This window comes from Lygodium microphyllum, chromosome 6 (assembly GCF_053477565.2).
Source record: "Lygodium microphyllum isolate KBCC chromosome 6, Lygodium_microphyllum_v1.1.10, whole genome shotgun sequence".
Taxonomy (NCBI): domain Eukaryota; kingdom Viridiplantae; phylum Streptophyta; class Polypodiopsida; order Schizaeales; family Lygodiaceae; genus Lygodium; species Lygodium microphyllum.
Window position 1 is genome coordinate 106,832,909 of NC_141140.1, and position 27,423 is coordinate 106,860,331.

The window sequence follows — 27,423 nt, forward strand, 5'->3', positions numbered from 1 at the left end:
TCACAAGAAAAAGAGAATGAAGTGAACTATATGAAATAAAATTCAAGGTTTCCAAAAAATCTTGCTCCAAAAGCTTGCTTCTTGTACACACTCTTCCATTAGGTTTGAGTTTTGTCAAAAATATTTAATAAAGGCCTCTTCTACAACTTCTTGCTTAGTATACTTCAAGATAGTTTCATCAAGCTTGAAGATTATGAAGATTTAAAGCATTCTTGCAATTGAGATGGCTCATGGAGTAATATTTGGGCTGATCATTGATTTCAACCCTTTCCTTCATATTGAGGTATTATTTCTTACTACAAAGAATTGAAATAGTGCATGCGAGCTACAATTGAAGCTACATAATCAAAAGATCAAAGAATTGGCTACATTTGGTACCTTCAAGCTCCCAACTACTAACATTGCAGATGCATTTCTCTTTGACATCTCTCTGCCCAATTTCTTAACCATCATCTTGAGTAAAAGAGAGATTAATTCAATAATAGCCTTGATTTTCATTCTTGCATAATTGAAATGCTTCATTACTGAAATTGTAAATCCATAGAGTCATACATAGTAGCATTTTCCCATTCTTATACTTCCTTCAAATTCTATGAATATGGATTGTTTAATCCCTAATTATTTGTACTTGTTTTGTTAACCCCTCCTTTGCTATTTAGGACTTTGAAGGGGTACGCAACATGGCCTAAGATGGAACTTTGCATACCCCTCATTGATCTGGAGCCCATTAGAGAGTCCTATTATCCATTTTACCTTGCACAAGTATCCTCATGTGGAAGATTGAAGACAAAATCTTTGCTAAAGAAATATGGCACTTGTAGGCTCATATAGGAAATTCAAAGGTCATTACAAGCAAATTGTTATAGGGATTTACAAGGCATTTGTAGGTCAAATACAAGTATTTTAGGATATGTTTAAGCTCCTATAGGTGCAATATAGGTCTCATAAATTTCCATAGGGTCGATAGGCCTTAAACAATGTTGTATACCAAGTGTTTTTATTCTAAAATAGGTCTTCCACATGGTGTGTGACTGTTATAGATAGTCATAGAGATTTTGTTTCACAATTTTCTAATCTTACTCTAATGAAGAGCTTGATAGCTCATTTTTAAGAGGGCTTTGTCACTTTGATTTGAACTGATAGTCATTTTAGTGATTGTATGTCATGAGGGTAGGGTCTCAAGATTTTGCAATGCCCCCCCTCCTCCTCCCTGCATTATACTACTCCAAGTCCCATGGTCCAAGTCTCATACTATTAACCCTAGTGCAAAAAAAAGAAAAAAGAAAATTAAAAAGATGTGGCTTGACTGAAGAAATAGGAGGAAAAAAAGTCAAAAGTGCAAGGACAACCTTAAAAGTTCAAGGTAAGTGCAAATGAGGAAATGTACATTTTAAATATAAAACCGAACTCTAAATCCTTGTAAAGGAGTGCTAAGCTCCCTCCTCTACAATTTGTAAATGTAGATGGGCAAATTTCAAGGGAAAATTGGATCTCATCAAAGGTGGCATAGGCAATTGGATCGATTTTAAGCAGCAAGCAGCTGACGGGTGCCAAAAGTGCTCTAAAGACCAACTAAGCGATGGTTGTGGAATTTCCATAATTTCTCAAGAATTTGGATGAGACTTCAAACAATGTCGTGCAGTGCAGGACCCCAAGATGGACTGCCTGGAATTTAGAGACCTTGAAACGGAGGCCGGACGCGGGAGTTCATGAAGCGAAGGACCAAAAGAGAGGAAGTGTAAAAGGACTTGGGTGGGAAGCGGGGTGACCCTTCGGGTCTCCCACCCCCCAAAAATTCACATGATTGGGGGGGTATCTTTTTTAATGGTGTAGAAAAAATGGAGAGTGTTGCTGCATGACAACGAGTTTTTTAGGAAGAGGGGGAGCTATAGGCCATCTCTCACCTCAATGCAACCCCATGGATCAATCACAATAGCTTGATGAAGACATTTTTTGCCCTCCATTGCCACTCTCTAATCCTCCAATGGCTTCCCGGATTGACAAATCCTATTTTAGTCTTTGTCTCTGCTCCCTCTCTCTCCCCTAAGAAGCAATTCATGTGGAAGAAGCCCAATTGGTGAATGCTTGTTCGGTGTGGTACCAGATTGCTTCCAAATCGAGTGGGACTGAAGATGGATGATTGGAGAAGGGATGATCATAAATGTTGGATGGTTTTGCTGTCCCAAATCAGATTTTAAAAAACCCGCAACAAAAGAAGAACCGGTAACTCTCTTTTATGAAGGAAAATGGCTCTTTTTGATATTTTATTGGTCAAATGGTGTTCATATTGGATGAAAATTGGTAGGAATGTTGTTTGCTATATGTTTTATGGTTCTATCTCAGAAAAATAAGAATGCCTAATGCCATAATACTGAAAATACTTTTCTAAAACCTGAAAAAACATGCATTTTACAAAGAAAATGGGATTTTTTGTCATTTTGGGTTTGATAAAAGGTTGCATGAGGGATGAAATGTGGGAAATGAGTGATTCTCAGTTGTCATAATTAGAAAAAACTAGAAAAACCACTAAATGCTCTATTTTCTTGATAAATAAATAGTAAAAAATAGTTTTAAAAAGGGGAAAATTTAGGTTTTTGAGGTAGAAAATGCAAAAAAATATGGTTAATGTGTATGCATGTGTGACAAGGAGGAAGCATGAGATATATTCTCAGTTCAGTCTGTGTCTTTGTGTTTTAGTGCCTTTTTATTGCTTTATACATCGAAAATTACAAAAAATAGAACCCTACACCTATGCAATGATACAACACATAAGCGGTAGGGGAGAGAAGGGTTGTGGAAGCATTTAAATGTTGAGAATGAAGTAAAGTCTGATCTTTTGGTTGTGCATGTCATATAAGATGACAATAATTTAAGTTTTAAGGGGCTAATAGCACGAGAAATCAATGCTAGTCTCCATATATCGAAGCATACATTTAGTAAAGATCATGAAAGGGTTGTTTTTGCACATCACAAAATGCTAATTTGATAAATGGTGTTTGTGCACTAGGATCATATACACTTTTGTATCTTGCATGCCACATGGTATAAAATCCTGAATGCATAACACTTGTATGTTGAACACTGACCAACATTGAGAGTGTGAGGAAGTCCCTTTGCTGAAGGTTAGACGAGCAGTTCCTTGGGATAAGTTGAGTGAGGAAATGTAAACTCCTAGATCATTCGATAAATCAAAGCATGGACTATGTATCGTGTGTCTTATATGTTGAGGTAGTGCATCAAGGGGCCAATCTGCAAGATGTAGAAGAGCTGCAGTGGAGTCATGGCAGTTAGCCAAGAGGTGCTTCCCTATGTATGTGCTACGAGGTATTATACCTATATGTTATGGGATATCCCTCTGAGGAGAAGGGAAGGTAAATGTTGGGGACTGTGTCCTATTACAAATGCAAAATTGATATTAGAGTTTAGTGTAGCATGTGCCCTAGACACTCCTAGCCGCAAGGTCGTGTGGGGTGTCTTGTGTGTCTTAAAGGTCGGCGGGCTAGTGCTAGAGAGCTAGTGTCAGCCCATTTTAGGTCCCAAAACTGAAAAACTCTGACCTCACTAGACCTTGTAGAGGCCAAGTCCTAGCTATAGGACACCCCGATAGATCCCCAAGTGAGGGAAATGGATAATAGAGCTGATTGACTTGAGAGCTGAGACCCAATAGTCTAGGAGTGATTGCAGTCACTAACCATACCCAAATAGAAATATGAATGGAGAACTTGAACCTGCTACCCTTCAGACCACGCTTCAAATGTATAGTAGAGATTGAGAGTGGACCATTGCGAGTAGTAATAACTTGCACGAAAGAGCTAGCACTAGCCGAAATTGATCAAATGAAGTGTGATCTGAATTGATTGTAATTGAATTCACTCATTTTGTCACATCAACACTTGGAGTGCATCAGAAAAGTTGAAAGCTTGATTTCTTTTAGTGTACATTAAGGACCTCTCCACTAGCATTTGAGTGCATGTAACATGAGGATTTATTTGAATAATATGGAATTCCCACAAGATAAGATAAGTTGAACAAACCCACTAGTAGAGAGAGACCCCTAGGCATCGAATACTGGCCAAGGGCACCGATCACTGAATACTGAGAGACTTGAATCGTTCAGCCACTTAGGGAGCAAAACCAACAGGCACAATTAGGGGTGCAACTCTACCCAACTTGATCAATCTGATCGATACCCTAGTTGCCCAAGAACTTAGAAACATATCAAGAACCAATACCAACCCAAAAAATGACGAGCGAGATCTGAAGGAATATCATTTTTCCAATCGAGGAAATCATAGTCAACATGATTATTGCTCTCGATATTCATAAGTGAGATCCAAAGTGAAGAGCTTTACAAGGCTTTAGTAAGCAACTCAACCCTGCAAAGGGATGTGCTAGCTAGGGTCTTCGAATAAGCCATATGAGTGGATGGCCTACTCAAGGAGAGGAGCTCAAGACCCACAACCCGAGATAGCACTATCTCTAGAACCTCAAAAAGGACTATGACCATTGCTAAAAGATCTAATTAGAGCACACAAGACAAGAGAAAGAGTGTTGACCAAAGCCAGCAGGAGTTGGTGGACATGAAGCTAGAGTTGGCTAGGCTTCAAGAAATGATGAGAAGGTTCTCATGACCTCATGTGTAGTGCATGCACTGTGGAGGAAACCACCTTTTGGTTGAGTATATGGATTCCAAATCTAGACCCTATGCCAATTGCAGTAGGTTTGGCCATGATGCAATGGACTACATCCACATAGTCATCCTTGGTTACGGCACATTTATTGTGCACCTCTTTCTTTCTATCGTATTTACACTCAGTGACCACGTGTATATACATTGTGGTACTTTTATATTAGTCTTTTATCGTGTTGTAGATTTAGCTCTTTTGTGTGAAAGAAGAAGAAAGAATAAGAAGAAGATTTTAGGTCTATCTCTCTATGTTCTCAAGTCTCCATTGATTGTGTGTGTGTGTGCTCTCTTGAGTGCTTCACCTCCCTCCTCTCTTATTTGTTTTCATGGTATCACAGCCGTCCCATAGCTGTGCAAAGCTCGATTGAAGGCTAAGGTGAAGGCATAGGAGAATGGCAGCAAGCAAGCAAGCAACATGTAAGAAGCTCTTCCACCTTGCTCAATTTGCTTTAGGTTATAGTTGTAGGAGGCTCTTAAAGTTGGTAAGACTATAGTCTTCGATTGTAGTGAAACTTTGTGAAAAAGGGCCTATCCTGCTATGATTTTTAGCATCTGAGGTCATTTTGGTCTTCATTCTAGACCTGTAAGTGGTCCTAACAACAATTTCTAGGTATACTGCAATTTCGTTTGTGTCCGAGTTTACATGTGAACATGTTACAAATTTCAAATATGTAAGGTTTGAGGTATTTGATGGATTGCAAAACAAAATGCATTTGCATATAAATTGTAGATTGTAGCTACAATTAAGCAATCACTCAAAAAGACTGTGTGTTTAGTTATGGTGCATTTGGTATCAGCTGGCTTACAGATTGCAAGTTTTGGCAAGGTTCTCTATTTTATCAAAGTGTCTAATAACTTCAACCAAATTGTCAACAAGAAGCTTAATAAGAACAATTGCCCTACATGGAAGTTCAAGATGACAAATTTCTTGAAGAGCAAAGGTGTTTGAAATTACATTGAAGGAGACATGGCAATAGCACATCTGAAGTGCCTGTACGAAATGCTACTCCTCCAGAATAGTTAAAGCTAAGAAAGATTGGGAGTAGACATAGAGTAAATGCATGTATTGGTTGTCTATTAGTATTACAGTAAAAGCGTGTATTGGTTGTCTATTAGTATTATAGATAGCATGATGGATTATTTGCAAGAATCTAAAACCCCCGCTATTGCATGGAAGAATTTGGCAAGACTGCTCGAAGTAAATAAAAAGGCTAGAAAGTTGCAGCTCAAGAGCTGTTGAACCAAGTGAAAAGAGAGAACATGTCCATTAATGATCATGCCTTGAAGATCAAGAGTATTTGGGGAAACTCTTGAATCTATCAATGTAGTAGTTAATGATGATGATGTTGTGCATGCATGCTTAGATGGACTTGGAGATGAATATAGGAGCTTCAAGTCATCTATGAATACGAGGGATGATATCCTTGATTTTATAGACTTGATTTCTATGCTATTCTTGAGAAAAAGAACCTTGGCTTGGATTATTCTTCTTATTAAAGCAAGAACAAGTCTGAACATGTGTTTTACTCTACTAGCAGAGGTAGACGTCATTGCAGAGGCCAAAATGGTGGTCGTGGTCAAGGTTATGATGTACAGCAAAATAGAGGAGGACAATTTCGAGAAAGGGGAAGTCAAAGAGGACAAGTTGCAAATTCTAATAGGCTGCAAAATTTTGATGATAATAGAGAATATTGGCATTGTGGTTAAAAAAAATGCCATATTTCTAAAGATTGCTTCAAAAAGAAGGCTAAAATAAGAAATGAAAAAAAGCAGCAAGCTACCTATGCATCTATAGCCAAAATACTAATGACAAAAGTGAGCAATTGTTTGTTATGCAATACTTTATGAATACTATGATTGCTAATAGAATAATAATATATGATATATAGACTCAAGTACCTCTAACCGCATGACTTCTTATGGAGAGTGGTTTAGAGAGATGCACAGACTAGAGTCTCTAGGCTATGTGGAGACAAGGGACAATACAACTCACCCCATTACTCATGTTACAAATATTCTTTTAATTATGCAAGATGGAAAAACTAAGTACTTAGTTTATGTACTGTGTGTACCACATATCACAAAAAATTTGGTTTCTATTGGTCAAATGGTAGAACAGGAATTGTAGGTTCAGTTCACATTTGATGATTATTATGTAGAAGATCTAAAATATGATTGCAAGTTGATTTCAAAATATAAACATATTGGCAAATTTTTTACTCTTGATGTAAATTTTCCTAAAATAAATGCTACCATATTTGCACAAGGTTCAGGTGTTGTGGTGGTTGATATTGAAATTTGGCATAAGAGAAGTGGTCATGTGAATATGTAGCAGTAGCTGAAATACATGTAGTCAAAATAGATTGTGGATGGCTTGCCTAAGTTTGGAGTTAATGGGATACACAAAGTATGTGAAGCATACCAACTTGGAAAGCAACCAAGGCATACCTTTCCACTTGAAAAGCATGTATGCAAACAGTCACTTGAATTGATACATTTTGACCTACAAAGACTACAGCTTTGAGTGGTTGCAGGTATTATGTTTCCTTCATTTATGATTATACTTTCAAAATATGGGTTTACTTCATGTGTGAGAAAAGTGAGGTGTTCACTCACTTTAAAAGCTTCAAGGCTTTAGTTGAGAAGGAGACATGGCTGCATATTAAATGCCTAAGGTCGAATGAAGGAAAAAAAAAATATCTCTAATGACTCATGAGTTTTGTAAATTTTTGTAGAGAAATGTTATACAAAGACAATATACATGTAGATATACTCCACAACAAAATGGAGTTGCTGAATAGAAAAGAAGGCATATTGTAGAGGTGGCTCGTGCATTGATATCAGAAAGAAACTTTCCCTACTACTATTGGCTTGAAGCAATTGCTATTGCTGTATACATTATGAATAGGACACCCACTACTACTGATGTACATGGTATGACACACGCAAAGAGAAGTTTAAAGGTAGAAAGCCAAATCTATCCCATCTGAAGGTATTTGGATGTATTACTTATGTGCATATGCCTGATGAGTTGCACAGTAAATTGAATCCCAAAGTAGAAAAATGTGTATCTATTGGATATTATCTTGAGCTGAGGAGATATAGATGTTACAACCCTGTTACATGTGAGTTGATAGTTAGCAAGGATGTAATGAAATGAGTACTTAGTATAGTAATGTGCAAAACATTGTTGGGATTGGTGAGCATAAGAGTGTGGCTATGTAGAAAATAGGTAAACACTCACAAATATTGAGTGGACCACAAGAGTCTCCTAGTCATGGTTTTGTTGATAGACCTTGGAGTGGAAGATGGAGGTCACAAGTTACTCACCAAGTACATCACAAATGTCAAGAAAAGGTAAGAGAAGTTTGGGACTCACCTAATCATGACAGATCTATCATCATTTTTTTTTTCATATTGATGCTAATTCAGATGGCTCTAAGCAGATCTTGGATGAGGAGTTTGGAATTCCATCCATTAAAATACTTGGTATACGGAAGGGATAAGAGAAAGCTAAGGCATCTGGTAGTGATCCGAATCCACACAGGTCAAGTAGAGTGAGAAATCCAATGCAGTGATTGATATATGATAGCTATGTAGCTCATCACTATGCGCATATGGCTAAGGTTGTGCAAGATGTGGAACCCACTTATTTTGAGGATGCAATGGGTAATGAGTATTGGGATCATGCTATGGATCAAAAAATGGCTGCACTTATCGATAATGACACATGGGAGTTAGTGTGCTTATCTGAAGGCAAGAAAGCTATTGGTAGCAAATGGGTTTACAAGGTCAACCATAAATCGGAGATCTATTGAGTGCTATAAGGCACAGCTAGTTGCCAAAGGGTATGTGTAGACTCATGGTATTGACTATGAGGAGATCTTTGCTCCACTGGCTACATCATAAGGTTGGATCATGCATCAAATAGATTTTAAGAATGCATTGTTGTAGGGGAGTTACAAGAGAGTTTATATAGAGTAGCCACCTAGCTATGTGAATGATAATCATCTAGATTATGTGTATAGGCTTTGTAAGGCCTTGTATGGGCTAAAGCAAGCACCTAGGGCATAGCATGACAAGATTTCAAAATACCTTGTCAGTATTGGATTTTGCAGAGTACAGGTTGATCACTCACTCTATGTATGTGAGACTGATGTAGATATTGTGGTCATTACTGTATATGTGGATGATTTGATCATTGTGGGTGATGCTCAACAATGCAAAGGGTTTTCTCAAGGCTGAATTTGATATGAAGGATTTAGGAGAGCTGCACTATTTTCTTGGTATAGGGATTATTAGGACTCTAGAGGGTATATAGCTATCATAGAGACAATATGCATTGATATATTAAAGAAGTATGGTATGGCTAATTACAAGCTTATCTCTATACCTTTGGATGTTTAAGCTTAGTGCACATGAGGGTGACTTGATTGAGGATATCACTATGTATTGGAAGATTGTGAGCAGCCTTATCTATTTGACAATTACTAGAACAGACCTAAACTACACAGTTGGTTTCGGGAGTTAGTTTATGCATCTTCCATGGAAGCCACATTTGGATGCAGTGTAGTGCACATTGCGCTATGTCAAGCCCACATTGGATTATGCCTTATTCTATGGTGCAAGTGTATCATTAGATTTACATGGTTACATAGATGCAGATTGGACTGGTAGTACTTCAAATAGGAGATCTACCAATGGTTTTATGTTCTCCTTTGATAGTGGTATTACTACTTGGAGCAGCAATAAGAAATACCCAATAGTTGTCTTGTCTAATACAGAGGTAGAGTATAGAGGTGATGTAATTGCAGCATGTGAGCTAGCTTGGTTACACAAGCTACTTGGTGATTTGGGAATGCATGTGGATAAGAAGGTTATCATCTATTGTGATAACCTTAGTAGCATTCAATTGGCTAGAAACCCATTCTATTATGTGCAGACCAAACACATAGAGGTCCATTACCATTTCCTTTGGGAGAGGGTTCTAGCAAGTGGTATTGACTTGGTTTATGTTAGCATAGAGGATCAAATTGCTAATATTTTTACCAAGGTCTTAGAAGTTGAAAAGCTTTGCCCCTTTAGGACTATGCTTGGAGTTCATGAGTTCATGCTGAGCTCGAGGGGGAGTATTGAGATGTTGAGCTCTATATGAGCTAGCATCCACTATGTGCCTTGGTGATGTGGCACGATATTATTCACTTGCATGTTAGGTCACGGACATGTGGATATGCCATTGATTATACAACTAAACTACACCTATGTAGTCCATCATTGGTTATGGCATATTTGTTTTGCCACCGCTTCCTTCCTATCGTGTTCACACTTAGTGTGTGTGTGTATATACGTTGTGGCACTTTTATATTAGTCTTTTATCATATTGTAGATTTGGATTTTTTGTATAAAAGAAAAAGAAGAAGAAGAAGAAGATTTCAACCCTATCTTTGTGTCCTCAAGTCTCCATTGATTGTGTGTGTGTGTGTGTGTGTGTGTGTGTGTGTGTGTGTGTGTGTGTGTGTGTGTGTGTGTGTGTGTGTGTGTGTGTGTGTGTGTGTGTGTGTGTGTGTGTGTGTGTGTGTGTGTGTGTGTGTGTGTGTGTGTGTGTGTGTGTGTGTGTGTGTGTGTGTGTGTGTGTGCCCTTGAGTTATTCACCTCTCTCCTCTCTTATTTGTTTTCACATACAATGAAAGCGTGGGGCCTCGAGATTTAGCATCAGCCCTCCCTTGGGTTATTTTACAAAATGCAAAGAAGAGGGGTTCCAAAATGTCGAAGCCCAATCCTCATGTTGCACTAGATTGCTAAGTCAAAGACTCATCGTTTTGATGTCCTACTAAGAACACATGGATCAAGAAGACTATAAGCTCCAAGGAGAGGCATGCAATGTGTGAAATCAAAACTTAGCTTTCATATTTAGGTTACATAGGGTGATTGCATGTGTTAACATCACTTTACATATCATCATTACATGGTGGTGTACACATATCAAAATTTATCATGCATGTTCATGCCACGTGTGCAATCCCTAAGGCTATAAAGGCCTTAGCTATTGTCAAATTGACTTTCCATTTTTGTTCTCTCTCTCTCTCTCTCTCTCTCTCTCTCTCTCTCTCTCTCTCTCTCTCTCTCTGTCTCTCTCTCTCTCTCTCTCTCTCTCTCTCTCTCTCTCTCTCTCTCTCTCTCTCTCTCTCTCTCATGTTGCGTGGGAGAATTGAAGCCCCCTCTATCCTAAGGTGCAACCCTAATTTAGCTCCTTTTTTCCCCTCTTATATATTCCTTCAGGCTAGCACAACATGAGGTGGGGCTCAATCGTGTTCAAGTCCCCAGTCCTGCATTGTAGAAGTCTTGGATCCTTTGGAGCCACATAATGTGAGGGAGTAGAGGGGGGGGGGGGACCTTCTAATGCCTAGAACCCCCCAAACATTGTGTAGGCACTAGACTTGCACAATGCGAAGGGGGGGTCTAAAAATCTCCAACCCCCTCCCCACATTGTGTGGATCAAGAACCACATAACTTGAGCGGGGGGGCCTCCAAAAGTCTCCAATCCTCCCTCTCCCTTTGCATTGTACAAGTCCCATACAAAAAAAAGGGGCTTTCTTTGAAATTATTGAGGGCTTCCCTTGCATTATGTTGGCCCTACATGCCCTCCCCTCACATTGTGTGGGTCCAAGACCTGCACAACATGAGGAAGGGGGGGAGAGGGGAGACTCTAAAAATCTATAAGATCCCCCTCCCCACCCCTCACATCGTGTGGATCCTCCAAAATTCTCGAGGTCCCTCCTAGATCCTCATAGCACAAGGGGAAGGGGGGGTCCTTCGAAATTCTCAAGGGTCCCCCTTGTGTTGTGCTGGACTAGCACACCCTCCCCCGACATTGTGTGGATCTAAGACCACACAAAATGGGGGGTTCTTAAAATCTCCAAGTCTCCTCCCTCTGTTGCATGGGGTCCTAGACTTGCACAACACAAGAGAGGAATCTTTGAAATTCTTAAGAACCCCCCTCATGTTGTGCTACCACCTCTCCACGCGTGGAGTCTAAGGAGCCCACCAACGAGATTGTAGAGCCTAATAGAGCTATATGTTTGCATATGGATTCTATCAATGTACATAATATGGAGGCTCAATAGCCTAAGTGTGAAGGCACTCTAAACAATATGCTTCAATATTTCCTTTATTAAGTGGGACAAGAGCATCTCTTACCATAGGTATCCAAGGTGTTTCCTATCATTGCATCTGTGAAGAAATAGATAAGGTCTTCAAGAAGATACCTTGAGGAGCACGAGACCACTTTCATAAAGCAACATCTAGTGAAGAGGTTCATATATAGGGTGTCTAGTACATGCATATTGGAGCCCTAAGAGGAACACTAAGAAAATGGGGAATCTACTGCAAGAAAATCCATCTTTTCTAAGTCCCCTGTCCCTACATTACACAAGTCTTGAATCCTTTGGAGCCGCATAATGTGAGGGAGCGAGGGGTACTTGGAGACCTTCTAAGAACCCCTCCCCCCCAAACATTGTGTAGGCACAAGACTTGCACAATGCGAAGGGGGGGTCTGAAAATCCCCATTCCCCTCCCCACATTGTGTGGATCAAGAACCATGTAACTTGAGCGGGGGGGGCTCCAAAAGTCTTTAATCCTCCTTCTCTCTTTGCATTGTGTAGGTTCCACACAGCAAAAAGGGGCTATATTTGAAATTATTGAGGGCTTCCCTTGCATTGCGTTGGCCCTACATGCCCTCCCCTCACATTGTGTGGTTCCAAGACCTGCACAACATGGGGGGGGGGGGAGGGAGAATCTAAAAATCTATAAGCTCCCCCCCCCCCCGCACATTGTGTGGATCCTCCAAAATTCTCGAGGTCCCTCGTAGATCCTCATAACACAAGGGGGAGGGGGGTCCTTCGAAATTCTCAAGAGTTACCATTGTGTTGTGCTGGCCTAGCACACCCTCCCCCGACATTGTGTGGATCTAAGACCCACACAAAACATGGGGTTCTAAAAATCTCCAAGTCTCCTCCCTCTGTTGCACGGGATCCTAGACTTGCACAACACAAGAGAGGACTCTTTGAAATTCTTGAGAACCCCCTTCATGTTGTGCTACCACCTCTCCACGCGTGGAGTCTAAGGAGCCCACCAACGAGATTGTAGAGCCTAATATATCTATATGTTTGCATATGGATTCTATCAATGTACATAATATGGAGGCTCAATAGCCTAAGTGTGAAGGCCCTCTTAACAATATGTTTTAAGTGGGACAAGAGCATCTCTAACCATAGGTATCCCAGGTGTTTCCTATCATTGCCTCTGTGAAGACATAGATAAGGTCTTCAAGAAGATACCTTGAGGAGCACGACACAATTTTCATAAAGCAACATCTAGTGAAGAGGTTCATATACAGGGTGTCTAGTACATGTATATTGGAGCCCCAAGAGGAACACTAAGAAAACAAGGAATCTACTGCAAGAAAATCCAACTTATATCATCAAGTATGTTCTTCATTTTTGAACCAACTACAAGAAGAAAAACATTAATCTTCTCAAATTTTCACGCATCACGATATAGCAATCCTCCTACAGATTTATCACAACAAAACTTCAACACATTTTTCATATTCTTTATCAAAAGAACAAGAGAACACAAAGGAATGCTCCACTTTGAATGAAAATCGTCACATAATATTCATCTTCAATAGTTTCATAGTTTTCATAGTCTTTCTCATGATCTCACTTATAGTTACATTTTTTTGCATGAAAAATTAACTCTCTCACTCTATCTCACACACACGTACTCTCTCTCAATAGTACATTGAAATAATAAAAAACAATCATTCATAATTCCTCTTTGATCGTGGATACCCCTCCCAAGAGATAAGTTTAATATGAAAGGTCACCAGAGCCACTGTAGTATCCTTTCGCAGCTTAACAATGTCACTATCACTTCAATCTTCACTTGAGTCTTTAGCAACTATCTCTTCAACTTCTTTGAGCTATTTTAAACTTTTATTCATCTCTTCCCAAGATTGGAAAGCTTTCCCAAGCTAAACATTTAGTCCACAAAACACTTATAGAGGCATACATAGCAAAAACAAAAAAAAGAATAGATGATCAACAAAGACTTTAAAAAAAGTCATGAGAAAGCATTTAGCTCAATGAAACCATTCAAAACCATCAAGAATCATTCAATAAGTTGCTAAACAATCTTAAACTCTATCAATCATCACTCCATTCTCTTATACATTAAAAAAACAAAACAAAACAAAAGCTCAATTGAACCAATCAAGCACTCAATAGAACCTATCAGCACATCATATCTCCGCTGAAAAACATCATGAGCTTCTCAAACATATTCAACCTTATCTAAAACTCTCTCAAATACTTCCAAATCAATCAATTATCATTCAAATCATACAAAAATCACCCAAATAGCTAAAAACATAGTCATATCAATCCTCAACACATATCAATTATGGATATTGTCATAGGATGGTTTGCTTTTGTATATATTACTAGGGAATGAAGAAAAAGAGCATGTTCATAATGTAAAAGGTATAACAAGCTATTGAAGCAGATACCCATGAGGTGCAAGAGATCTCCTAGCCATTAGAAGTGGCCAATGTGAGGGTGAAAGATGCTCAGCTAGATGCTGAGGCTTTAAAAAGAGAGAGCATAGAGATGGAGTTAGTTGATGTACAAACAAGTGAGGTGAATGATGGTGAAGTTTCTACAACTCTACCCCTCCCATTTTCCCTCTTAGTAAAAGGCAATATATCATGTTGATTGATATCTAAGCTCTTTTTCACATTAGGAAGGACTATTACCTAGTTATTATAACACAAAATCTTAAAGAAGATTCTAATTTTGTTGTTCCAAATCAAAATAAGTATTTGCTAGTGAATTTGAATGTCAAGGATATAGAATACTACTCTACAACAAAGACTTTGACCATGATCTACAAGGATGTGCTCCTATATGAGACAACGCTTCCTTCAAGGACTTTGAATCAAGATATTACATAAAAAACCTTACCTTTCCAAAGTCTATTGTTTTCTATCATGTTTCCTCTTTTTACATTGAATTCCCAATCAAGATATCTTACAGAGTAACCCATTAGATGGAATACAAAGAAAATAATGTTGCTAGATAAGTAAGAAGCTTTGTAAAATTTTTTATCAAGGCTCTCGCTTTCATCCGCAACATGATAGATACCATTTAGTATTTGCATCTTTTGGTTTAATGTGTGGAATCATGGATCCAAATTTGCTTGCAAAATACGAAAAAAGGCACCTACTTAGATCTATATCAATTCCAATAATTGATCAACATTCCTTGAAAGAACTAGAGCAAAAATCAATAAAATAATTACATAATGAAACTGAGCCATCTTCAAAGAGGCCACAAGGAGAGGAGTGAGCTTTGACCATTGTATTGTCACTTTACTCAATAGCAATATTTTTCAAAATAATGAGATACATTTTATTATATAATAATATTTAAAAAATTGATAAGTGTTTCATTATATCAAGTTTTCTACAAAACTTGATAAGTGTTTCATTATATCAAGTTTTCTACAAAACTCTTCAAGTATTTCATTGTATATAGATTTTTGAGAGGAGTTGTGGATAGTGGGCATCCAAGCCTTTCCTTGTCTTTATCTAGCACTTGATAGTATGTTTCATTTGCTACATTTGAATTTTACCAAGATTCCTTTCTTCTTTGTCTCTCCAAATGTTGCATTACTTTGTTAATTTTAGATGCTCTTAGTGCTTCTTTCTTGTCAAGTATATGGACAAGTTTTTTATAGATCCATTAGTATAATCCTTCTAAATTATTAGCTTTCTCAACTCCTTCACCATATCTTGTATGATTGAAATAACTAATACGAGCTTGATAATAGGTGTTGTTTATCCCTTGAGTTGATTACAGTAACAAACTACCATATTCCTTAGCAAACCAAGGGATATGATTGTATATAATGTATTGCCAAAGCATTAAAAGGATGGATTATTATTGCACATTCATATAAACAATTGAGCTTCATCAAACTTTATGAAGACAACATACCATATAATGAGTAATATGTTGATATGTCCATACACTAACCATTGACTTTTTGAACTCTTCTAATACTATTTCAAAGGCCTTATAGTCATGCATATTCCGTACTTATAAGTCACAAAACTTAAAGATCATCTCTAAAGACTTGCAAACATTGGCCTACAACTACATTATGAATACACTTCCATTAGTTATATTGAATAATTTTTAGCATACTATATTCCTTACAAGGGTTATTATATAAAGCTGGTACCAAAAAAATCTTTGTACTTTCACATTTTCAATGGAACGTTTCTTCAACATCTCTCGGCCATCCTTTGATCTTTTCTCATTCTTTTCAATCAATGTTTGACAATACATTTTTCAAGTGTTGTTACAATTGCCTTGACCTACCCAAATGTAAGTCGTATCGTCCAAGTAAAACATATATATAAGAATAGCAATCGAATAGTAACTTCTTAATAATTGCGCATACACAATGCATTGTGAAAATTTAAACTCTCGACACTGGAATATCTAAATTTGTTCTAAAATTTGGATATTTTAGGTGCTTGTCAATAGCCCTTTTCCCATTCTTATTATCAAATTTATTTGCACTACGCATGCAATATATACATTGGCTCTTTGAATATACCCCCTTTGAAAGTCACATGCTAGTTACAACTCTACTTTTTATCATCCAAATCTTTTCACCTCCAAGAATCTTCCATTTCTTTACTCACCAATAATTTGTAGCACATTTACCTTATAAAAACTCTAATGCAAGGTTTCAAAATTCTCAAATGTAACTTGACACATACACACATATTATAAGCATGTAATACTCTTTAGTTTGACACAACCACACTATTATCATAAGTGAACTTCTAATATAAATATATTGCTTACCTCAAAGGACCCTAGCAAAAATGTATTGCTCTCAGAGTGGACACTAAACCATTTTGGATTTTCCTTTGAAATTGTTGGATCAAGTGTCCTATTTATTAAGGTGATGATAGCTCATTCTAACTTTCTATGATTCACCATATGACACTTATCGAGCTTGAGTAAAAATTTTAAGGTACCATCACATTTCTTTGGAGTAACTTCAAATAATTGAACAAAGTATAAATGCAAGGCCTCCAAGCTGTAAAATCTAGACCATCACCTCCCATGTCACTCAATAATATCTTATCTTAAATATGAAATGGAGCTCGTAAGACTTGTAAAACTTATTTATTCACTTACTTTCGTATTCCTTCGAGTGATATCAAATTTTGCAATATTAATCTATGCCACCTAGATTCTTTCATTTTTTATTAAATAGATTTGTAAATAGCTATGTATCCTTTGCTAGATATAGTTGTCTCATCTAACAAGGCTTGTATATCGCTTGGGTTAATTTGGTTCCCTTTCAAAAAGACTTCAATCTCATGTTTTGTAAGCTTTTGATCCTTTTGATCCTTTAGGATCGCTTTGATAGCTTCCTTATTAAGAATTTTTACATGTGCAATTGATGTCTCCATGCTTAAATCCCTTCCTTCATTAGGTTAAAAGATATCTCTATATTCAAAATTAAAGTGTTTAGTTATCATAGAATACTTCAAAAAATACTTTTTAAGGTGGAGAAAGAAGAAACAAAGAGCGAGCTTACTTTATTATGTAAGCACTTGCAAGGACTCCGCTTGATGCATTTGACTAGACCAATCTTGCACAAGGCTATATTTTCATAGCTCAAATTCTGTCGGTCCTTTTTGCTAGGTTCATTAGCATACTATTATATAATAGCTTGAACATGATAACAACATTATCCTATAAAAAAATTTTGTTAATAACAAATCATCTTCCGCATCAACAATCACTTTTCTTTTTTTTTTTGAAAATATTGAAGGATACAGATAGTAGATTGATATGATATGCAAGATTTTATATATTGAGAAAAGTAAGAACCATCACAATGGCAATCACAACTGAGAATACCAACATTCACAGCATTATGACCATGAGGATTCTCGTGAAGACAATTATACATCAATACTCAAATTGTGATGCAAATGAAAAAATGGATTGTGACTAAATTCCTTACTACCAACCACCTTCATATCACTCTATTCCCTTTTCTGTGGCTACAAGTCTACGATTAGTCATTATGACACCACCCATATAGATACCTATCCTACCCTCTCTTTCTATTTCCAAACAGCTAGATAGGACGAACTACTATGGTCATGAAAAGTTGAGTGTATCCTTGAAAACTTGGACCTCTTGGTTTTCATGATAACCCTATACCACCCAGCTACTCTAAATCCCAATGTATAAGCAACTATAGACTCAAAAACTTAATGCGATTGGCTCAACGTTGTAGCACACTCCTTTATATTCTTAACTTATACAAATTTTGTGCTTGTGCATATAAGACATATCTCCACCATTGCAAAAGTCTTGGCCAGATTGGCATCCCTTTGCCAAGTTTGGACATTCAAGTATCGCATAACTCTCGAATTGAAGCCACGACCTCTCTGTGTCATAGATTCCCCTACCATGAAGGATCGCATCAACAAGATGGACATACTAGATGAGCTTGCATCTCATCATGGCTTCAAAAGACCTTGTTATGATGCTTCTGTCACATCTCGCATCACCGAAGTATTGTATATTTCAGATCAATCTTCTCACCTCTCATATATGAGATACTATACCTTCAGAGGAGCTAGTCCCAACGATACTATAGCAAGATACACATCACAAGGGAAGATATTCTCATAGAGCAAAAGCCCAAAGCTATGCTTTTTGGTATTTGTTGAGAATTCTTCATCAAGAGCCATTCCTTTGTCAAATAATTAGCAAGAGTAGGCTCTATATGCTTTATTCCCTTCTAGAGCAAAGGGCCCTTGAGAACGCTTTCTATTGTCACACCTATTCCTATTTGTGCACCACCCATCTCATAAGTTTTTCCTCCTCACCTACCATCTTACCTAGGGACTCCCTCATACTCACCATCCCTTTTTAAGAAGGACGATCTTAGAGATGTGGCCACAAACTCCCTTGTTGTTTATGTTTCAAAGGGGAATTCCCAAGATCATCAGGAGCTTCTTCAAGGATTATAGTTTCCTTTAAGCCTTTCTTTCATGCGGGAATCAATTTCCTTTGTCATCGAGCTACCATATCCTACCACTTGTATAACCATTTCATGCCCCTTGGTCCCTATTCTTTTTCTAATAAGTTATGGTGCCTTCAGTGGCTCCTTGCTTTTGTCTCTCGATTGGGTCAAAGGCTTGGCTCACTCTTTCTCAATTGGACTTTCTTGGATTGATTTATTTGAGGCTACTCCACTCCTATTTGCCCATGGTGGCCTCCTAAATGGGCTTTCATGAAGACAAACTTCATCTATAGTGGGACTTCTACCACCCTCAAATCCAATTCATCTTTGGCATTCTGTCACATCTAAGATCTAATAGTGTTAGCAATCATGGGTAATGCAAGGTCCTCTCCTACTTATGAGCCCTAGTCAAATGAGGATATTTAGAGCTATAACATTGTATGTGCCTATCAATTTATCTATCCTTGACACTTCTATCAAGAGATGAAACACTATGAAAAGGAAGGGTTTGTGGGGAGAAACCCGCAATGTATGATAAACATGAGATAAAAACTTAGAAGCACTAAAGAATAAGATTGAAGAACGATGAGCACTGAATCGTATTGAATGAATCATGTTGATACAATTAAGCAAAGCTCAAAGATAACTGCACTATTTGGCTTGGAAGAAATCTACACTATGAAGGAAGCAAAATGTAGTCCTTCACAAAGAGGGGCCAATGACAAGGAAAAGAGCTGCTCTACGAAGGGAGGAAAATGTAGTCCTCCCAATAGTGGAATATTGGAGTAGTCAATAGAAGATGGACAACTATAGAGGGAGTGAGATGCAATAGTGACCAATAGCCCATGAATGCTCCAGACAACTAGCAAACAACAAGGTGGCTTCTTGAGCTACAAAGTACGAGCATAAACAGTTGATGTGACATGTTACAACAAACCCATGAGCTCTTGGTGATGGCAATAGTCTTAATGAGACATCTAAGAGCAAATTAGCTAGTGTAGGCAACAAATATCTGTAAACTACTATTGGAATAAAACTTGCAAGTGGACATCAAATTAGGGTGGCAGTTTCAAATGGTATGGGTGTCAACAAATAGCTCCAAAAGGTAGCCCACGAGTCTCTCACATGGGACACATTCACCAAATGTTGGAGAGGTGAAGGTGATCAAAAGTCAGTGAACAATGAGACTCATTGTTGTGTAAAGTGATGAGTACCCATGCCCAATTGATAGACACATGAGCCATTGATCTATCTAGGATGGTGCCCCAACTCTCTCATATTGATCCCCAAACACTAATAAATGATATAAATAAAGAATTTGTCGGGGTTGTAAATGAAAATTAACATAAGAATTAACAGAATTTAACAAACTTAATGGCCTTTCAAGTGGTCTTCCACCTGCATTTCATTTTTGATAGGGTGGGTGTACGTGTTCAAAGAGACATATACACCTCAATTAAATCTCCATTCAAAAATGCATTCTTAACATCCATCTGCCAAAGCTTCCATCCCTTAGATGTTGCAAATATAGTGACAATTCTCATGGTTTCTGTCCTTGCAACCAGGTTGAAAGTTTCCTCATAATCCAAAGCATGTTGTTGTGCATACCCCTTACCAACCAAGCAGGCTTTGTATCTTTCCAACAACCCATCTACCTTGTACTTCACTTTATCGACCCATTTACAACCAATGGGTTCTTTTCCTTCAAGTAGACTAACCAAATCCCATGTGTCATTTTCACCCAATGCTAAATATTTCTCATCCATGGCAACATACCAATTTCTATCTCCAATTGACTCATTGAACTTTATAGGCTCTTTGTGATCATCACTTTAGTCATGTAAGAAAATTGTTGATTTTCTCTCATGAGGAGGTACGTACCTGCTAGTCCAGGTGTCATAACAGATGGTATATCAAATTCACTATCAAGACTATCATTGCCAAGTTACTCATATCCAGATGTAAATGGACTAGTAACATCATCAAACATCTTCTCTTTGCCTTTATCTAATCTCCCTCTCACTGACATATCCATGCTAGTGGATGTAGAATCATGATTGTGCACTTGTCCTATCTAAGGACTGACATTAGAAGACATATCGCTTATAGGTCCACTCATTGTAGTACTAGTGGAAGGATAATTTTCAGCATGAGTATGATTGATTGATCCATAAAAAATCATTGCATTTTTACCACCATACCATGATGTCAACTCATCAAATATTACATCCCTGCTAATCGATGTCTCACGAGTAAACAAATTGTAGCACTTATAGACTTTTTTGTCCTGTACATAGCCAAGGAAGACACTCTTAACAACTTTTGGATCTAACGTCTTTCTCTTCTCATCAGGCACATGTACATAAGCGATGCAGCCAAAGACTTTAAGATGGATGATATCCAATTTGTAGCCATACAATTTCTCATGCAATGTAAAGATCATGAATGCCAACTATAGGTGTTCTATTCAAGACATGAAGTGCAATTACAACTGCTTCAATCCAATAACCATTCAAACAATTTATTTTCAATGAGCATGGCCTTTATAGCTTCCATAAGCACCCAATTTTTTCTCTCTATCACACCATTGTGTTGTGGTGTATAACTACATGTAAGCTACCTTTCAATGCCATACTTAGCCCAAGTACTTGTCAAGATCTTGAGAAACATACTCATCACCTCCATCACATCTCAAGCATGAGATATAACGTCAAAATTCATTTTTAGCATGTGTTTGAAAATCCTTGAAAACATCTAGCACATCATCTTTGTGCTTTAGAATATACAACCATGTATATATGTTGAAATCATCAATAAATAATACATAATATTTAGCACCATGAAAGTATGCATTATGGGCTAGATCCGATACATCCAAGTGCACCAGCTGCAAAGGTCTAAAACTATTTCTGACATGTTTAACAAATGAAAACCTCACTTTCTCTCCAAACTAACAAGCAAAACATACATGTCCTAAATCTGTATACTTAAACTTTGGCAAGCCAAGTACAATCTCCTTTTGCGACATAATTCTTAACCTTTGTATGTTTACATGACCAATACGCTTATGCTAGATTTCCACATCTCTAACTATTTCATTATCATGGGTAAACATGGATGCCTTTAACTTAGGAATAGAAGCATCCAAAGTGAACGTCCTACCATCTCTTTTTCCTTTAGTAATCAGCTTGCATCAATTTCTATACTCTTCAATAAAACAACCATCTCTATTCAATCTGACTTGCAAATTCTACCATTTGTCCAACACACAATAGATTCTTAGTGATAGATGGTACATGTAACACATCATAATAGACTCTTTTTCCTGCCATCATGCATGACTAACAGTTCCACACCTATATACTTGATATCATGCTATGTATTATCACCAATGTATGCATAGCCATGAGAGCTTGCAATCATTTCATCAAACTACTCACCATGTAGAGTCATATGATTGGATACACTTGAGTCTATATACCACTCTGTTCATCAACCTTGTCTTGCTTAGGTATATTGCTTAGGTGTATCCTTAGAAACATGCTACATAGCAAACAACCTTTCTATCTAATCATCATGAGTGTTACAAAGATGCATAGTTGCCATGTTGTTTGCGTTTTGCTTTCATGTCAACTTGCTTTTTATGACAATCCTTTGCTATGTATCCATATCTACCACAATAATGACAATCTTTATCCCTATTCGACTAATCATGAGACTGCCAAGAACCACCTTTTCTTCTAGGTGACTCTCCCATGCATTCTCTTGGAACCACCTCTCCTTCTAGGACCTTGTGAATTTTTACTCTTTCATGCATTATGTTGCTACTATCCATAGGTATTCTAAGTCTCACCACAACCTCAAGAAGCTCCATAAACTCTACCACCTCTAGCATACTAGAGTAAAAGACAATATCTCTACTCTGAGAGATACTCAAATTTGTATTCAAGTCGAGCTTGACTTCCTAATGTAGCAACAATGCAAGTAATTCATCCCATTCACGGGGTGTCCTCTCACAGAAATTGAAGTGTGAAAGGCTTTATACTTGCTCGAGCCATTCAAGGTGATTGCAATCATTTCATCCTCCTCAACTCTCGAACCAATAGTAGCAAGCTAATCTATAATGGTTTTGATCTCCTTAGTATAAGCTTGTATGCTCCTACCATTTCTGGTCATATTATTGAACTGCTACTTTAGTTTTATTTTCCGTGTATGAGTAACATTGCCACAATTCTTCATAAGAGTGTCCCAAGCATCTTTTGGGGACTAACAACTAGTAATCTACATAGCCACTGCATCCAAGATGCATAATGAGAACCAATGTAGCACCTTGCTCGCTCTTTCTGATCACTATTTATAATCCCTCTACTGTTCAAGAGTTAGATTTCTCTCAAGCAATTTTGGTTTTGCTTTAGTTCCAGTACACCTCTACCAATCAAGAAGTTTTGCATCCCGAACTTTCATAGAGCAAAGTTATTGTTATCAAGGTTCTCTCCCACAATCTAAGTGATATTATTGGTACCTATTGCATTTGCCATATCTTTAGCTGTAAGCATTTATTGCAGTATGCAAATTGTCAATGCTTGACTCCCTACAATCTGAGATGTCTTTTCACTGATAAAATGCTTGCATAACATTCAAGCAACACGTGTACATTTGTAGGTACCCTACATTCAGTTCAGTCCAACTCTTCTAGACATGAGGCAAACATTAGCTCATCAATTAGAACCCCAAAACCTTTGGTCGAGTAACATAGGTATGCCACTGCTCAAACAAGATAGTTTCAGTCATACAATTAATGACAGAAAAATCTTTGTAATAACCAGTGATATTTTATGTTAGAAACATGCCAAGTATCTCCAAACATTTGTCACACCCTTTGGGGATAGTAGCACTTCATATAGATCTCATGTAGGTATCTCCCAATAATTAATGATAGATAATAGCATTAAGCAACCAACAGTGAAATCTCTGCTGAAACCAAGGTATTCTATGCTCATAATAGCATCAAAACATATTAGGCTTGTGTCATAACCTCTAGGAGTTGATACATGGACATATGATCATCAATGCTTGTACACTCTACAAGTGGCTGTGAGAGATAGACTTCAAACAAGCTATAACCAACCAATAGACCTGTTAACCAAGCTATAAATCAATCCAAATCTGATCATTTAGTGCTCATAACATTCCATAGACCATCCACGACTCATGTAGCAACATCCAAGCATAAGTAGGTACCAAAAAAAAGCTTCAATGAGCTTCGAGTGTTAAGTACAAGCTGTCACAGATTTAAGACAACACCCTACTTGTAAAATACATCCAATTTCTGAGCTTCAAATACTCCAAGGGTGCCCAAGTGTATGGAGATGATGCTATGCTAGTTGTTAAACACCTCATTGATGTTTGAGGATGCCAATGTTAAGCATTTGTGGGCTAAAACCTTCTGATCCACTGTAAAAAACTAGTGCAGTTTTTCATGCCAATTTGTGGGCTTCTTTGGGGCTGCTATTGTCGTCACTAATGCTGGCTATGATGATACGAAATAGGCTCTTGATGACAAGATTTAACTCACCCTCAAAGGTACCAAGTATGCAAACCATATCAAACACAATGATCATCAGTTGATGCTACCATTTGACTCCCAAGAGAAACAAGTGCAGTTTTGGAAGAAGCACACTGATCTACTAGTGTTGATGCTGGTCATGATGAGCACTTCTCAAGCTCCAATGGATACTAATGAACTCATTTTTCAAGCCTCAATAGGCTCTATCAGATGTAGACACCAAAACACACCGATACATACCACATCAAGTGTAGGCTATGGCTTCCAATATTGTAGGGCAATCTTCTTCACAAGCTACAGGTCACAGTCACCCTCCAGCTTCCAGCTCCTTCAAGACTGAGCTCCTATGCACCACGAAGCGGAGCTCTCCAACTCTAATACCATGTTCAAAGAGAGGGGAAGGGACAGACAAAGGCATGGAGCTGCCAACCAAGAGCTATGTATATTGAGCTAAAAATGCATTAGTTTCACTTAAACAGTCCCAAGACATGCTTAATTAAGGAAGAAACCTTGTTTATATTTTAAAAAAAGCATTCCTAGAGAGAATCTGTATGCCATAAACACAAACCACGATTTGGGATGCAATCATCAGAGTACAGCACACTCTCTAGCTGATTACCCTACCCTGATCCTTGAGATAGGAGTTTGAGGTACAATATTCATGCACTACATAGTGTGTTTGCTACATGACCATTGTATATTCAATAGTCATATCACTTCATTCATTCTCTGTGTTCATTGTCTTTGAGTTACCCTAGCCCTAACTGTGTTTTTCTATCAGTCTACGCTTTGTCTTACATTGTTATTTGTGTTTGTGTGTTAGGGTATTCCTTCACATGGTATCAGAGTCAAGTTCTCTAAGAGAAACTTAGGCCTTGATTTGAAAGCTCTACATAAGAAGCAAGAACAATAGAAAGGAAAATGACTTCAAACACTACTTCCGCACCACTTCTCACATCCGAGCTAAATCCATCGAGGAACGAGTCAGAGTGAGCCTCACAGCTTGCTTCACATGCTCCTGACATGTAGACAAAGATTGGAGTACCATGGAGTTCCACGACCTTATGAGATCACTACAGTTGAATACAATCTCATTTTAATGCATAGAGCCCAGCAACAAATAGAAGGTAAGTCTGAATTTCACCCTTTAGATTGAGTGCACCAATCTATTGACCACACAGGATGGGTGAAATCTCCACTTAGGACTGGTCATCGACAAGTGGAAACTCGCATAGAGTACACTCCATTGCCTTCATACTTATTCTCTCCAGTGCCAGGTATGTCTACCATTTCAGATTCTGTTAATGATGATTCCCCTTCTACTATTGGTATGGATGATTTTCATCATGAAAAATGCATGCAAAACAATTTTTGGTTTATGTGTAATGAGAAAGAGAAATACTTCTTTATGAACTCAAGACTAGGTAAGCAGTTGAAACAAGAAACTAGAGTATTCCTTCCTCTTCTCTTCCTTCAAAAACAATTTTGTTTTCAAAGGTCAAAGTGTAGGTGCATCTTCATCATCATTATTTTAATTATTTTAATTTAACGCATTTAATGGACAAAAGGAACCCACATTATTTCCCACATCTACTATCACAAATCCATTTAATTTCCCTCCCATCCCACCCTCTTATTCTGTTGCCACATCCTTTTAGCCTCCATTAAGTGCACCACATGTTGCCTCTCATGTAGGATCATGTGTTTTCAATCACCACATCGGGGGATTCTTCAAACTTAGACATAGCCATTAGGACCTCATCTCTTCCTCAATCGGGTGGTGTTCCACTTTTACCTTGCACACTTTCGGGATCATTACAGCCTAGGTATTCCCCCTAGTCCCTCTTGAGTGTGGATTAATTAGTGCCGCAGTTTGCCTCCATGGTATTACCTAGTGGACCCTTTGGTTATTATGTTGTGTCCCAACCAATATTCGGACAAGGCTTACGTGTCCCAATGGCTCCACATCCACCGCCACCTTATGCAAAACTTTCATGTTCTAGTGCCTCTGCATCGATCAACACCATAGTTGAATAAAACATCGGAACGGGAACAAATGAACCTGCAGCTCTATTTGTCGCCTCTCCATCAGAGACAAATTGAATTACATTCTTGGGTCCAACATACTCAACAGCCTCAACCCACATCTCACATAAGACGGGAGTTGTCTTTTGCCGAGTACCACACTTCGTGGATTTTATATATAGAGGCTTGCCACGACATGCAGCAAGGATACCTTCCAAGGAATGGCTACATATGTCAAACCAACCATCACCTATGAGACTCACCCCATAGGTATCCCACTGTTGTTTAATTAGTGTGATGGCAGCCTTTACGCTGGTCACTTCCTCTTGTAGAAGTTTCTCATGTAGTGCATTATAAGAGGGAGGTTGGTAGGAAGGGCCAAACTGGGCTATTTCAAAAACCATTTCCTTAAAAAAAGGAGATCGTGCCACATTAAATGGAATTCCACATGAGTAAAAAAAATGTGTCACAACTGCATCTACTTAAGCCTTCCTTTGTGGGTGCCATGCAGTGAACAAATTGCCTTGTTTTCCACAAGAGATGGATGATGTACCTTGTGTTTCATTGCTTGTCGCAATCGTAGGAAAAGTGGCAGACTGATTTGCTCCACTCTCATGAGCTCGACTTCCACTAGTGGCAGTTCTAGTTGAAGGCATTGATGCTCAAATGACGTGAGTGTCCTTTGGAGCCTGGTTTTAGGATACATCTTGACATCCCTTGCCATGCGAGCACAATCCTCTGGTGGTATCTTGTCGCAACATTTGGTACCATGGCCAGGGACATTAAGGAGATGCACCATCACTCGATCAGCACCTCCACCTCTTTTGATGCCACAAAAGCGACACTCAAAGCGTCTTGCTTCACCCGCCTTGCTATTGTAGGACCCAACGATGCTAATTTGCTGCCACCAATAGTCACTTTGGGTCATCTCTTTCTCTCTCGAGGTTTCATTTAGTTGGGATTCCATGGTTTGAGGCCTCATTATGAGGTAACAAGGGGGGGAGAGAGAGAGAGA

The 27,423-nt window shown here is 38.2% G+C and overlaps 1 pseudogene; it reads right to left on the reverse strand.

The window, feature by feature from the left end:
• LOC148034927 (uncharacterized) overlaps positions 1–26,932 on the reverse strand; it is a 67,131-nt pseudogene extending 40,199 nt beyond the window's left edge.
• Positions 26,933–27,423: the final 491 nt, after the last annotated feature.